Genomic DNA, 16,327 nt, shown 5'->3' on the forward strand with positions numbered 1-16,327 from the left:
ATCCATATCTATCAACATATAGCCATTTATATTAAACTAAAAGTGAATTCATACTGATGTCTCCAACTCTAATCCATTACCACGTTCTGACCTCTTCTTGCTATCTGTGAACTCCCACTGCAACAGTAAAATCTGTGACATCCACCATCCATTCACTTAATTGTTTGGTTTCAGTATACATGTATAGTTGTTTCAGAAATGATAACAAGTACCCCCTTGGTAAAAAACAAAACACTTTATCAATTAGAGTATGAGGATTGTATAGTTTCTTTTGTCTTATAGACTCGACTCATTTACAGGATTACTTAGGTCAGTCCTTTTTTTCCCTGCCACCCATACTGAGGCTTTTTCATAGTTTATTAGTACAGTTAGATGTTTTTTTTTTTTTTTTATCATATCCTGCATCCATTTCTGGGATTCCTCAAACTCCTAAATGATTTTTAAACAATTTATGTACATTAGATTCACTCTTTGTGGGGTAAAGTTCTATCAGTTTTGAAAACAATCGTAGACTATTGTGTCCACTATTACTGTATCATAAGAATAGTTCCTGCCTTAAAACAAATCCCCTGTGTTTCACTTATTGACCACCACCCTGAACTCCTGGCAGCCATTGATCTACTTAACATCTCTGTAGCTTTGCCTTTCCCAGAATGCTTTATAATTGGAATCATACAATATGTGGCCTTTTCATAGTAGCTTCTTTCACTTAGCAATTTATGTCTAAGATTCATCCATCCTTTTTCCTTGCTTGATAGCTTATGCTATTTGTTATTCTTGAACAATATCCCATTGTATGGATGCAGCACAGCATGGTTTATCCATTTCCCTCTTGAAAAAACATCTTGGTGGTTTACATTTTTTGGGTGATTATAAACGTCACTGATTTTCAGTTTCTCCAGCTTTTTCTGATAACAATGAGAATGATGACTTCCAAGTTAGTTCCAGAAACCGGAAGTCAGAAATTTTATTTTTTACCTTGTACAATTCTGCACAATTACTTTTCTATAATAAGTATGAATTAGTATTATTAATCAAGAAGCTTTAAATATATTGCTCATTTCCTTAGTTTATTGGGCAGAGAACAGATTGAAATAATTCTGAATTTTAAAGCTTTTAAAGCCTTTGTAAAAAGGATAAGAATGAAGGTTGAATTTAAATCAGTATGTTTTTAATAATTCTCTGATTTCTTCTTAGATATTTAGATAAGAATAAAAATTCCATATGTATCAATATGCACACATATAGAAATACATGTGATTTTCCATGTACACATGAATATATACCTGAAGAGGCAGGAGAACATATGGCTTCAGCTTATGAATTTTGGAGACAGAATGCCTGGGTTTAAATCCAGTTCTCTCACTTGCTATCTGAAACACAGTATAAATTATAAACACCAAATTTGTCAGACTTAAACACTAATTTTACCCAAGAATAATAATATAATATGATACTACTGAGTGTCTACCACCTAGTAGGAATGATATTAGAGTCTTTACATAATTTAATCCATATTACCATCCTATGAAACAAGTATTTTGAAAGCCTTTTTTCAGACTTGAAAAATCCTGAGGCTTAGAAAAGACATGAAACTTGTCTCAGGTTATACAGCCAGGAAGTGAGAACAGGGATTTGATTCAAAAGCTGCCGAGTCTCAAACCAACACTTTGTCTGCTTTGCTCTCTGCTTTCCAGAAATGTCAGGATCATTAGCTCCAATCACCATGTAGGATGTGGGGAGGATTTCCAAGGTTCCAATGGGTGCATTTAGCTGGTTTATTTTAAGTTGAACTGTCAGCATTAGAACTGAACCCACTCCCACCCTTCTTCCCAGAAGAGTCTAGAATCTTTTAAAGGCTGTAATCCTTATGAAAAGATCAGTTATACCTCTTGGTGAAACTCATGGAACTGCTTCTGGGTTTCTCTTGTCTCTGATCCTACATAATACATTTATCCATTTTCCCAACACACCAGCACCCATTCAGGTACTTGGGTGATAACGTAGTGATAAAGATTTTGAGCCAATCTCCCTGGGGTCATATTCTGGCTCTGTGACTTATGAGCTGTGGGACCTTGAAAAGTAACTCAGTCTCCATTTTCTCATCTAAAATTCAGGGTAATAGTGATTCCTATCTCTTAGGGTGGTCGTGAGGACTAAATGAAGTGAGTCTTGTAAAGGACTTACTAGCCAAGTGTCTAATACCACCCTGTCCAATACAATAGGCCCAGCAACTGAGTATTGGAAATGAGGTGAGTCCAAACAGAGATGAGCTGTGGATGTAAATGCATACTGGGTTTAGAAGACTGCACAAAAAATAGAATATAAAGTATCTCATAATAATTTTTAATGTTGATTACACATGGGAATGATATTTTGTATATACTAGGCTTATTTTTTTTTCACCTTACCTTTTCCCTCTGTGTACTCTTTCCCAAGGTGGATGCTAGAAATTTTAAAATTATGTATGTGGCTTGCATTTGTGGCTGACATTATATTTCCATTGGATAGTGTTTCTCTAAAATATAATAGGCACTCAATAAGCATTATTTGCTATTATTAAGCTCTTCAGTCAGGGAGCTATGATCATTATGCCTCATTTGTTGACTTGATTTATTTCAAGTCATATCTTAGTAGCCTGAAAACATTTATTTAACTCCAAAATTTGTATGATATAATCCATCCCTCAGCACAATGCTGTTGTTCTGGTATAAGAAAAAAGCAAACATGCTAAGCAAAAATGTGTTTCTCTTTTTTGCTTTTTGTTTTCTCCTGAGGTACATCAGACCATATTAATGATAATATAAGACATCTGATTCACATTGACTGACATTATGGAAATAAGTGTTAGACACCTGAAGCATGGCATCTGCATTCTATTTTAATTTCATTTGTGTAGAATAGAACGATTATTGGACCCTGAACCCTTTTCTTCAATGTGGAGCTGAGTCAGCAATGTATGATTTCTCTTCCCAAAGTCATAAAATCGACTAATGAAACATGATAGGTAAAATTGGTAAATTATGAAGCAGTATATATTTCAGATTTAAAATATTCCAAAAGGATTCCATTCACATCAATGTGCTAGGATAATAATAATTAGCTTCATGGCTTTAATGGAAAACTACTGTTATTTATGAAACACTATAAGGAATAACTCATTATTCCTAATAGAGTTAATTTTGCAAAAATGGGGAAAACCTCTTTTAGTTATCAAAATTTCACAAACCTCTCCTTGGACTACGACTTGATTCTCATTGTGCTTTTTTGTCAACTCTGTTCTAATTCCCCAAAGCCTCACTTTGGAGCTCTTTTCACTATGTATCATCCATACTTTTTAGACCAGGGCTGCTTTCTTACCAATTATTCTTACCACTGTCACCAAGAGGTGTGGTATCAATTGTTCTCAGAGTAAGTGGTTTCCACTTATTTGTGTATGAACTACCGATTAAATGTGGTATCATTAAAAATGTAATCTATGTCCAAATCTCAAGCTATAGCGAAATGCACTATGAAATGTGTCAAGGATGAAAAGGAAAATCTTCAACGTGTTGACATGATAGATATATTCTTGAGGTACTGAAAAAAGTCCTTAGTGAAAGTTTGAAGTTTTTGGGGGGATTGGGAAGTGAAGAGACTCTAGCATATGTTTACAAAATTCCTTTATTCATTCAATTTAAATACACTATTATATATGCAGTTTGAAATAATCAGTGTTTCCTTTTAATATTGAATAAACAGGACTAAAACTATAAACCAGTAAAAAGAATTTTATCTATAAGAAAATAGGACTATGAGATTCCACTGATGTTACCAGTAATTACAAGTTCATAATAATATAAAGATATAAACCACTTACTAATTTCAAACTCCAGGGAATATCCAAAATTGATACATAGATATTTCCTAATTGAGAATTTAAAATGCATAGATAGAAAATAGTGCCATTTAATTTACAGAAAATACTATTCAGTAATACTATTATAAATTCAAACTAAGCAAAGACTTGGGGAAAGCTAAGAACCAATAAAATCTAAAGGTTACATGGATAAGTGTTTTATATAGTAAGAGTCTGATATCGAGTAATTTTTATGTTACAGTGTGTAGTATAGTTACAGTGGTTTGTATTTACCATGGTTTACAAGTATAGAATTAATTATCTTGTTAGTTTTACTGTTTAGACAAAACTCAGTTTTCAAAAATGATAATTAAATACTAGTGTCTTAAACTAGAAAGGTTTTATGTATCATTCACTATGTGAAATATTTATTGAAATAATTTTAAAAGCTAAACTTGTTTTTTTATTATTGATTTACCTTCTTTTAAAAGACTTATATTCTTATTTCAGAGCTTGGTACATTGTATCACATTGGACATAGATTCTTCCATACGATGAAGAAAGAATACTGCTAGACAGTTCTGTGGTATGGTTTTAGATTATTGAACATAATGGTATAGGGTAATTTATTTAGTATTTATTAAATTCTTCATTTGACACTAGTCTCATCCCAACCCTCAAACTAGAGGGAGGAAATGCCCAGCCTTGTAGACTCTCCTGTACCTGGCAAGTTATCTGTTTCTGTCTTCCAAACATTGACTTTGTCTCCTTTCTCCCACTTGCACCTTTCCATCCCTCCACTGTAGTACATGTTGTTACCTTCTTGGTTATGACTTTAGTTGCCGCTGACTCCAATCTCCTTAATCATAATACATTAATAATCATGGCTATCTTTTCTGGCATTTACCACATGGTAGACACTGTACTAATGTTCGATGGATGTTATGGAACCTCATTTAAACTCATTTAAACTCATAAAGAACTCATGATGAGTGCTTCAGGGAACATCCTCGTGGAGCTCAATCCCTTTTTACAGACAAGGAACCCGGGGCTCTGAGAGATTAAGAAACTTGCCCAAGGTCTTAACAAGTGTTAGAGCTTGTGTTCAGTCCGAGTCCAGACGCCACTCTCACCACCACAATCTGCGCCATCCAGGCACTGAGTCCTGTCACCCTGTTGGGTAATGTCGTTCCATCTGAAGTCTGCATGACTTCCTCCCGGGAGGTCTCCAGCTTCTCTCCTCCCTACGACTCGGGGAGGCACTCTTACCCCACTCTCCTGGGCCTGGGTGGGAGGCAGTGCGGTTAGGGGAAGCATGGTCGCTCACTAAAGTGCTATTTCACTTCAGCCTGACACGTACAAGAGCTTGCTAAGTTGTTAGGAAAGTGATGGTTTTTGTATGGAGGTGTTCAGGTATACAATTTACATCAGACTGTCTTATGATGCTGTCCTTCACAGGATCATTTACTGAGTCACAAGCAACTACCGATCTCATAATGGGGCTATACCAGTATATAAGGTATTACTTCTGTTCAGACATCACCCACAAGCAATTAAGAGTTCCCTCACCTCTTAAGGTCCCAAGCATGATATCTGAGTGCTCTGGATGAAGGAGGTGACAAACTTTGTGCATCATCTCGCACACCTTTTCTCTTTACTGATATTCAGACCAGACTTTTTGGTTTGCCTAAGGCAAATGCCCTCTCTTCTCCATGCAATTAGGCCCTGGTACACCACCCTAAATAAATCTTTACTGGGAACCAAATACCCCAGCATCCTGACTGAGAAGTGATGACGTAAAGGCAGGAGGAGCCTGTTGTTGAGGCTGGATGGGATTAAAGGAAGGTAAGTGATTAGCTTGACCCTGAGGGAGGCCTTGAAATCTTAGTGGGGGACGTTAGGCCAGAAGTCAGTAGATCATCAGTGAAGGTCTAATCTGGAAGAAACCGGAAGTTGTGAGGGCAGCAGAAATAACTTGTGACTCCCTGTTGGTTATTTCCCCAAGTGTAGGCCCAAGAAAATTTGTGGTGCTGGAATTCTTTTTAAACTCAAGTTCTCTAGGAAAATATTTCTGAAGACTATATTAGGAAGTTATGCACTACTGATGAAAGAGTTCAACTGTACATATAATTTCCAACATTGTATTTTAATATAATTTTGAATGTTTGTTAATTTGGTCAAATGAAACTAGGAAAAGAGAGGGGAATGGAGGATAGCTAAATTTTTAAAAATCTTGATAAATGGGTTGTTGTTTTCTCTAATTGGTATAACAGCTTCTGATCTTTTAATTTTCGTGGCGATTTGCACTCATGATGCTTATGTCCCTGAGGCTAATAAATGTAATCACTACTAGCTGGTAAAACCAGCTACTGAGTACTATCCAATAATGTAGGACAGTGTCAGCGTAAGGCTGGATATCTGACAGTAGAATGAAAGCCTTCTCTGAAGCACATGTCATTTTTATGTGACTTGCTTAAATGGTCTGCATAGGGCTTCCCTCCCTTACAGGGTATGTTTCTCTAATGTTGGCATGATTTTTTCCCCCCTACCTTTAGCAATAATTTTTTTTCATTGCTGTTGCTTTTATCTCAAACAGAAAGGGTAAGTTTCATCACAATGTATTGTAGAGTATTGCTCTAGGGATTTTCTTCTTTCATTCACTTTCTTGTTTTAAAGAAAATATGATATGCTATCTACCTTGGGATATTTTACTTCCTAATTGTTATCATTCTGACATCTTACACTTCTGCAGCATGATTTTTTCAATAAGAGTAAATATAACATAAAAATTCTCAAGTTTCATTTTTAAAGCCTTATACCTTGGTAATGAAATATTTTAATAACAATCAGTTATTAAAATATAGCATGATAGCCTTATGAAAATGGAGAGGTTCTGTGACACTACTTTGACAAATATTCCACAAAGTCATAAAGGTGCAGTTATAATTTCTGATCAATCAACAAGTATGTCTGTAAAGTCCTGTCATATGGAAATAACTGGGAGATACAAAAATATAGGAAGTGTTGTCCATGATCTTAAGAAGCATACTAGAGACATAAAGGACCAACACAAAATAAAAATGCTGTCATGGTCCAAGAAATCCATGACAGTTTAAAGTAACAATAAAGAAATGCATTGACATGATTAATTTCAAAGTGAGCTGCATAACTAATATGATCATTTATTGGAAATGAAAACAATAAAAGAATATTTGCTTGTTGAGTATTTGACCTATCCCAAAGAAGTTACTACTAAAATTCAAAGTAAGACTATAAGCCATTACTGAGTTGAGATGTGACACAATCTGGTTTTAGAGGCTGTGATATTTTTCTTTAAGATTTAGTAACAGAGAGTCTTTAAACTGTGGTCTTCCTTTCAACACCAAAGCTTTATTAAATGACCAGCTTGGTGTACTACAAATTACCACAACTTAGTTATAACTTAATAGCATTTTTGAATGTCATGCCTATTACTGTGCCATAACATACATGCTTTATTTATTTATTTATTTATTTATTTATTTATTTATTTATTTATTTATTTATCAGTGCCTACTCACCAAGTCAAAACAAGTAGAGAAAAGTTGGTTTTGAATGTTACACTTTTAAGGAAGAGTGGAGAGTGACTTATTTTGTTATTAAATTAGATGTCAAAGCATTGTGTTTACTATGAAGTGAAAATGTAGCTGTGATAAAATAATATTATATTCATCAACATTATTAGACTAAACATTTATTACAGTTGTCCCACTTGCAGAAAAGCATCTTTCAGAAAAATTAGAAATTTAAACATGGGATATCTCATCAAAGAAAAATTTCTTCAAAAGTATTTTAAAATATTGAAATTAGCCTGAAATCAGAGTAGATTTCTGAGAAGCTCATTTGTTAACCAAGCAAGAAAAACCATTTACCAATGTTGAGTTAATTTAATTGTGTTTGATTGCAGCAGATGAAGAAATGTGTCTAGAGAAAATAAACTTGATTAAGACTATTAGCCTTTTAGTGAGAACAGTTGCTTGAAGAGCTAAGGACATTGAGAGCAACAGATGGAGTAAAATACTTTCCATATTTCTCCTGCTGAGTATAGCTAAAACCCCTGGATATTATACATTCAAAGACATTAAGAGAACTCTGAAAAATATAGAGAAGAGGCAGACTGGATAGGGAGCTTAGGATCCAAGGAATGACAATGCTGAAGTCCCTTACCTTTTTTTTTTTTGACTCACCTATCCAATAGTGGGGACTGAAGTATCCAGAAATCTAATAATGCCAACAGGAACAGACAAAAATCCCCCCAAGAAAAGCCTGCTTTCTCTAGCCAAATGGCCCAGAAAAGATTTACCTAGAAAGACAGGAAGCTTTAGATCATAACTGGTCTGCTTCAGCCAAACACCACAGAAAAAGCTGTGGCCAACCCTCACTCAACCATCAAAGCTGGAGTGGAGAGTCTGGATACATAAAAAGTACCCCCAAGTGCTTGCCATGGTTGTGTCTCAGGCTGAGTGGGGAAATAAGATTTTTATCCCTGCTGGGTGGTAATGAGGAACAATGGTTTTGGTGGAAATTACATTGGGAGCCAGGAATTCACCCACAACTGGTAGAGTGATGTCAGAGAAGGTCTAGTGGAGAGTCAGGTCTTTCCCCACCACTCAGGCCAACCCTACTCCTGGTGTCAGTGGAGGCCATTTCGAGAGCCTGAATTTCCACCTCTATTCAGCTGTAGTAAGGAACCCCAACCTTCCAGTTGTCAACAGAGGCCTCTAAAACCACTTTGAAGACATAAGGTGGTATTTTCCTTCCTCCACTGGAGTTGTGTCAGAGATAGCCTGCTAAAACACAAGATTTGTGTAAGACCCAGAGTCTCATAATATATTACTCCAAATGTCCAGATTTCAATAGAAAAATCATTTATTATACTGAAAATCTGGAATCAGAAACAGTCTCAGAGACATAGAGGAAAAACTGAGGGTTGCTAGATGGGGTTTGGAGGATAAGGGGAAGGTGAGAGGATTAGAAAGCACAGTCGGTAACCAGCAGATTGCCACAGGGATACGAAAGTCAACTTGGGGAATGTAATCAATAATGTAAAGATTTTGTAGGGTATCCGATGGACACTTGTCCCATTAGGGAGACCACGTCAGGGATGATGTAGATGCCTGACCACTGCACTGTACACCTGAAGCTGAAGTTGAACAACAATGAATGTCAACTACAATTTTCTATATGTATATATAGTTACAAGAAGCGGAGTACAGCATTAGGAATAGAGACAGTGGGAATGCAATGGCTGTGTGCGATGGCAGAGGGGTAGTAGATGGTGGGAAGGGGCTACCACTGTGTGACGAATATAAATGATAAATGTCTGTTACATTGTTTTGTACACCTGAAACAAAACAAAACAAAACAAGACAAAGGTGTATTTGGTGATTACTGGTACCTCGGAGTCAAGAACAGACATATCTTACCTGTTTGGTTAGTTGGTGGCTTTTAACCAAAAAGAATTCTTATTGTATTCACTAAAGCATTTATTAAATTTCTTTTGTAATGATAAAAAAAATTTTAAGTAAATAAATAAATAGAAAATAAAACCCTGGAAAATCTTAATTTGAGTGAAGAAAGACATCATTAGATGCCAGTACAGAGATGACATAAATGTTAGAATTATCTAGCAAGGATTTTCAAGCTGCCTTCATTAAAACACGTCAACAGCAATTATGATCACACTAGAAACAAATGGGAAAAAAGTAGACATTCTCTGCACATAGAAGATATAATAAAGTACCAGATGGAAATTTTAGAACTGAAAAATACAATAGTCAAAAAATAAACCTAATGGATAGTCTCAATAGAAAAGTAAATGTATTTGATGATAGAACAATAGAAATTACCCAATCTGGACAAGAGAGAGAAAACAGATTGAAAATAAAAGTAAACAGAGACTCAGGGACCTATGGGACTTTAACAAAAGATTTAACAATTCATGTCATCAGTGTCTCGGGAGAGGAGAAAGAGGACAGAGGTTAAAAAAAAAAAAAAAGAATTGAAAGAAATAATGAGTGAAATTTCTTCAAATCTGGCAGAGGACATAAACTTACAGATTCAAGAAGCTGAGTGAACCCCAAACAGGGTAAAAGCAAAGACATGTCATAGCTAAACTTCTGAAAATTAAAGACAAAGAAAAAATTCTTGAAGGCAGCCAAAGAGAAACCATGAAGGCCAGAAAGAAGTAGCATAACATTGTTTAAGTGCTGAAAGAACTGTCAACACAGAATTCTATATCCAGAGAACATTTTCAGGAATGAAGAGGAAATTAAGATATTCCCAGATTGAAAGGAAAACTAAGAGAATGTTGCTGCTTGCAGACCTACTGCAAAAGAATGACTAAGAGAAGTCCTATAAACAGAAAAGAAATAGTAAAGGAAGATGTGGTATATATACACAGTGTAATACTATTCTGCCATAAGAAAAGATGAAATAGTGCCATTTGTGACAAGATGGATGGATCTTGAGATTGTTATACTAAGTGAAATAAGTCAGATAGAAAAAGTCGAGAACCATATGATTTCACTGATACGTGGTATATAAAACTGAAAGCAACAAAGGAACAAGACAAACAAAGAAAAAAACTCATAGACATAGACAATAGTTTAATGGTTACCAGAAGGTAAGGTGGGAGCGGGGTGGTAGATGAGGGTAAAGGGGACAAATCTATGGTGATAAAAGAGAACTGACTTGGGTGGTGTACACACGATGTGATATATAGATGATGTATTACAGTATTGTACATCTGAAAACTATGTAACTTTACTAACAATTGTCACCCCAATAAACTTTAATTAAAAAAATAGGTAAATAAAATAAAAGAAGGAATCTGGCAACACCAGGAGGGAAGAAAGAAGAGAGTTAGCAAAAACATGAGTAAACATAATAAACTTTTCTTGCATTTTTATAATTATACTTAATGTTTGAAGTGAAAATTATAACACTGCCTAATGTGGTCGTCTGTTTATGTACAAGAAAAATTAAAGACAGTTACATTATATATAGGGAAGGGTAAAGGGACAGAAAGGGAGGTAAAGTTTCTATACTTAACTCAAACTGATAAAATGTTGACACTAGTAGACTGTTAAGTTATGCATATACAATATAATATTTAGAGTGACTACTAATATAGTTATGGAAATATAGATACACTTAACATATAGGTAAATCAAAATGAATTCTAGAAAAGTTCAAGTAACTGTTAGAAAACAGAAAAAAAGAAATAGAAATGAAAAACTGAGAGAACAAACAGAAAACAAAAAAATAAAATGACATAATACATTTCAACATTTACATAAAATGTAAATAGTTTGAATGCACACGTTAAAAGACAGAAATTGACAGAATGGACTCAAAAACAAAACAAAAAGAAATCATGACTTAACTGTAGGCTGTCCCACAGGAAACTTGCTTCAAATATAATAATATGGGTAGGTTGAAAGTGAAAGGATGAAATGAGATATATCATACAAACACTAATCAAAAGAAAGCGGGAGGGCCTATATTGAAATCAGACTGAGTAGACTTCAGGGCAAAGAGAGTTACTAGAGACAGAGAGTCATTCCTCAAGAAGATAAAGGAATCACAAATATGTACAAATATGCACCAAAAAGCTGAGCTACAAAACATGTGAAGCAAAAACTGGTAGAACAGAAAAGAGAAAGACAAATCTATAAGTATAATTTCAGACTTTAATACTCTTATCTCAATAACTGATAAAAACAACTAGGCAAAATCATCAAGGATGGAAGAACTTAACAAGATCATTAACCAACATGTTCTAAATCAAATATTTATAAAACACTTTACCCAACAAGAGCAAAATATACATTATTTTCATGCATCCATGGAACATATACTAAGATAAGTATTATTCTGGGCCATAAAACAAACTTCATCAACAAATTTATAAGAGTTGAAATCATATAGAAAGTGTTCTCTAACCACAGTGGAATAAAACTAGAAATCCAGAACAGAGATTAAGAAAATCTCCAAATACTTGGAAACTAAAAAAGCACACTTCTAAATAATCTATTGGTCAAGGAGGAAGTCTTGAGACAAATCACAAATACATTGAACTTAGTGAAAATTAAAACAAAACTTAGAAATTGTGAGACGCTGCCAAAACAGTGCTGAGATGGAGATTTATAGCAATAAATGCCTACATAGAAAAGAGAAAAAGTCTCAAATCAATAATCTAAGTCAAAAATTGTAAACAACTCATGTTCATAAGCTGGTGAATGGATAAACAAACTGTGGTAGTATCCACACATTGGAATATTACTCAGTAATAAAAAAGGAACAAATTACTGATATATGCAACAACAGGTGGATCACAAAAACATTATGCAAAGAGAAAAGAGAAAGAGCAAGACACAAAAGTACATATTGAATGATTTCCTTTATGTGAAAATCTAAAAATGACAAATATAATGTATAGCGATGGAAAGTATATCAGTGATTGACTAGGGCCAGAGGTGGGCTGAATGGACTGGGAAGGGGCACAAAGGAACTTTCTAGAATGACGCAATTATTCTGTTTGTTATTTTGGTGATATTTACATTTGTCAAACTCATGTCACTGTTCACTTTAAATGAATTCATCTTTTAAATGTGAGTTATGCTACAATGTAGTTGAAAACAAATTATAAAAATGTTGGAAATATATCTTTCAATCATCTCTTTCTGTTATTTATTCTTTTTAAGAGATGGAGTAGGATGGGAAATTGACTATTATACTATTATAATGTTTTCAATTAGTGAGACCCCTTTGCAAAATGTATTTTAAAACTGTTACTACAAATAAAGTTCAGAAATAGCCTGTTATCTTTAATATTAAAATAATTTGTATGTATCTATGTATATATATATGTGTGTGTGTGTGTGTGTATATATGTATATATATATATACGCATATATTTATCGTCTATCTTTCCTAAATATTTATCAAATAAAGACTACTTGCTTCTTGGAATGAGCCATAGCGCAGGACAATTTCCTCTGATCATTTTGTAAATCTACTTTGTGTTGTTACAATGATTATTTTCATGCATGTGTTACTGAGGTATTAGTCACAATGTGCCTATTTTAGACTATGCTTCCTTTTATTTCTTTTTTATGCTTTTCTAACTGTTGGCAGACATCTGTCTTCTACGTCAGAGAACTGAAATGTCAAAAAACGTTTCACCTAATAGATTGTCATGAAATTTCATTTTTAAATAATTCCTTCACTCCAGAATTTTTGCAGACCTATTGTATTTTATTTTTTGGGGGAAGTATAAATCATTCCATTTTAATAATAATTTATTTTAAAACATCATCAACTGTACCATCTGCTTCCAACTTCTAAAATCTGACCAGAGAAGATCTTAAGAAACACAAATTTCAGTTGATATATTCAATGACTGTTCCTTTCACAGGATTCATACTCCTTGTTCAGTAGTCCTGAGTCTGTATCCACACCTCTGCAGAGTCAGAGCTGTGACAATAGATGGATGCATACACATGGTTGTTTCCTTGTACTCTGTCAAATACATATATACTAATTTGCTAGGGCTACCATAACACAATACCATGAACTTGATAGTTTAAACACGAGGAATTTGTTTTCCCGCAGTTCTGGAGGCTAGAAGTCCAGGATCAAGGAGCTTACAGGGTTTGTTTCTCCTCTCTCCTTGGTTTGCTGATATTCCCCTTCTCACTGTGTCCTCACACCATTGTTCTTTCCTTTGTGTGCTTACATCGCTGGTGCCTCCTGGTGTGTCCAAATTTCCTCTCCTTATGACACCAGTTAGATTGGATTAGGGCACACACTGTGGATTTCATTTCAGCTTAATTATTTCTTTAAAGGTCCTTTTCCCAAATGCAGTCACATTCTGAGGTAGTGGGAGTTAGTGCTTCAACATATGGATTTTTGGGGCTATCCAGTTCAACCCGTAACAACATCATTCCCTTCCATGTGGTTCTGTAGCCCCATAAGACATCGATAGACCCCAACAGTAAACACTGACTTGGCAGAATATTCTGGTAGACCCTCTGTGAACAGTGCTCTGAGTGAATCATCTTCCTCCTTGTCAGTTTTTGCTTGAATGCAAAGTGTACATTGATGCCAGAGATTTTCACTTTGACAGTTTAGGAGCAAATCTTGTTCTACAAACTTCGACGCACTTTGCTAACTGTATGACTAACATCTGAGAGGAAATCATTATCACTTTACATAAACTCATTACAGAGCTTGAACAAAATCTTATTTAAGCATATATTGTAATATAGTCTGGTCAGAGTCATCACATCTTGAACTTTCAAAGGGAATCCATCTCTGTTGTAACTGCCTCCAGAATACATGCCAAGTATTAAAAAAAAAAAAAAATTCACCTTCTGCAGTGTAAATTTTTGCGAGCATGTGGTTTACATTTGAGTTGGTTTTCTCATCCATTTGCCCACAAGAATGGATACATTTTATTGAGCATTTCCTGAGTTCACACTGGAAAAGTATTAGTGTCCAGAAACAACGACAACCAAAAAGCAAGAGAAGGGGTTTCATTTTCATTAGCAGATGAGTCCTTGTTTCAAAAATGAGCAGAATATCAGCTGGTACTTATGAAAATAGAAACCAAAATTGTGCTTTTTTTGTCCTTCCATAATCCTACATTGTAAACTATATGTCGCCATCAAAATGGAAAAATATTGCTAGATGTAACTGATTTAATCACCATAAGTTGAAGTTGAGAAGAAATTGTCACTATCACTATAGTTACAGCCTTGTCATGTACAAAACATTAAATAGGCATAAATGTTCTAAGGTAGTTTACACAGCATTCCACAATCACCAAGGACTCTGGTGGTTCTGCACCATTTCTCATATAGTAGAAGTGAATGGCAAGCTCCTTGCTTGGAACGCACTGCCCTCGACCTTTTCCTGAACTTTCATTCTAACTCTTTGTTGCAGCACTGTAGATCTCCTGTGATATGTGAACTAGTGACCACATTCCCAGAGATCTCAAACTAGTATCTTATATGCCAAACTTGGCCTATAGGTGGGTTTTGTTTATCTCATGCAGTCTTAATCCTTTAACTTACCTTGTATAAAATCAGAAGACTTCACATAAAACGTAGAACTGTGTGTCCGTTTTTCTAAATTACAGGTGTCAGTGAATTTTCAGGAAATTGAGCCCTGTTTTAAAAACATACATATGTATATAAAACACCTATATCCACTTATAGTTCTTTAGTAAAATTTTATAAAGTTGGCGGTGACATTACTATTGTAGGAAGATGATGAATTTTGTAGTAAAGGATAAAATCACTGAAAATATAAACAAAATGCTATGTTCTACTATCTAAAATGTATAAGAAACACTTAGAGTTCAACTAGCTTTATCAATGTGTTTCTGAAAGCTTTGGTAATTCAAAAATTTAAAGATATACTTTCATAAATTTCTGGAAGCCTTCTTTCCTTCCTTCTTTCCTTTTTTCCTTCTTTCCTTCTTTCCTTCCTTCCTTCCTTCCTTCCTTCCTTCCTTCCTTCCTTCCTTCCTTCCTTCCTTCCTTCCTTCCTTCCTTCCTTTTATTCATTCACTCAATTTTTTTCTCTAATCAATAAGTAAGAAATGATTCTATTTTAGGTGTGAAAGAGTATCCAAACTTTGTGTGTGTGTGTGTGTGAAATGACTTTGGATAGTTGTGGAATGTATGGAGGTGTCATGTATGTAACTATGATTAGTAGAAAAAAATGCTATTTTGAAGGAATACCACATGTGTTAGACACATTCAATAAACCTACGCGGTCTGACAATTAAGTTCGCGAACTTGCCACCGTGCCCTTACACTGGCAGCACTGTACAAACAGCTCGGTAAGGTTTCATAACATTGGTATATCAATGTCTCACAGCTGTGCTCGTGTCAACCTGTGACGGCGTCTTGCTGAGCAGCATTCGTTATTGTTGTTGTGTGCCATCATGAGCATGTCTGCGCTTAAATTAGAAAAACGAAAAAAACGTTAAATTTCTTGTTATACTTGGCAAGAGTGGAAGTGAAATCAGGGACATGTTAGTCCAAGTTTATGGGAATAATGCCATGAAGAAAACGGCAGTGTACAAATGGATTCAATGTTTTTCTGAGGGGAGAGAACGCATCACTGGTGAAGATAGGTCTGGGCAGCCAGTAACGAGCAGAACTGATGAAAACATTGCAAAAATTCATTGAATTGTGCGTCAAAATCATCGCAGACTATAAGAAGCATAGTTGAGCAAGTAAGCATTGATAGAGAAACAGTTAGGAAAATCTTAACCAAAAATCTTGGTATGAGAAAAGGTGTGTGCAAAAAATGGTCTCGCAGGAGCTGTTGCATCACGACAATGCACCAGCTCACATGATACATCTGTGAGGGAGTTTTAAGCCAGTAAACAAATAACTATTGGAACATCCTCTCTACTCACCTGATCTGGCC

This window comes from Rhinolophus ferrumequinum, chromosome 14 (assembly GCF_004115265.2).
Source record: "Rhinolophus ferrumequinum isolate MPI-CBG mRhiFer1 chromosome 14, mRhiFer1_v1.p, whole genome shotgun sequence".
NCBI classification, from domain to species: domain Eukaryota; kingdom Metazoa; phylum Chordata; class Mammalia; order Chiroptera; family Rhinolophidae; genus Rhinolophus; species Rhinolophus ferrumequinum.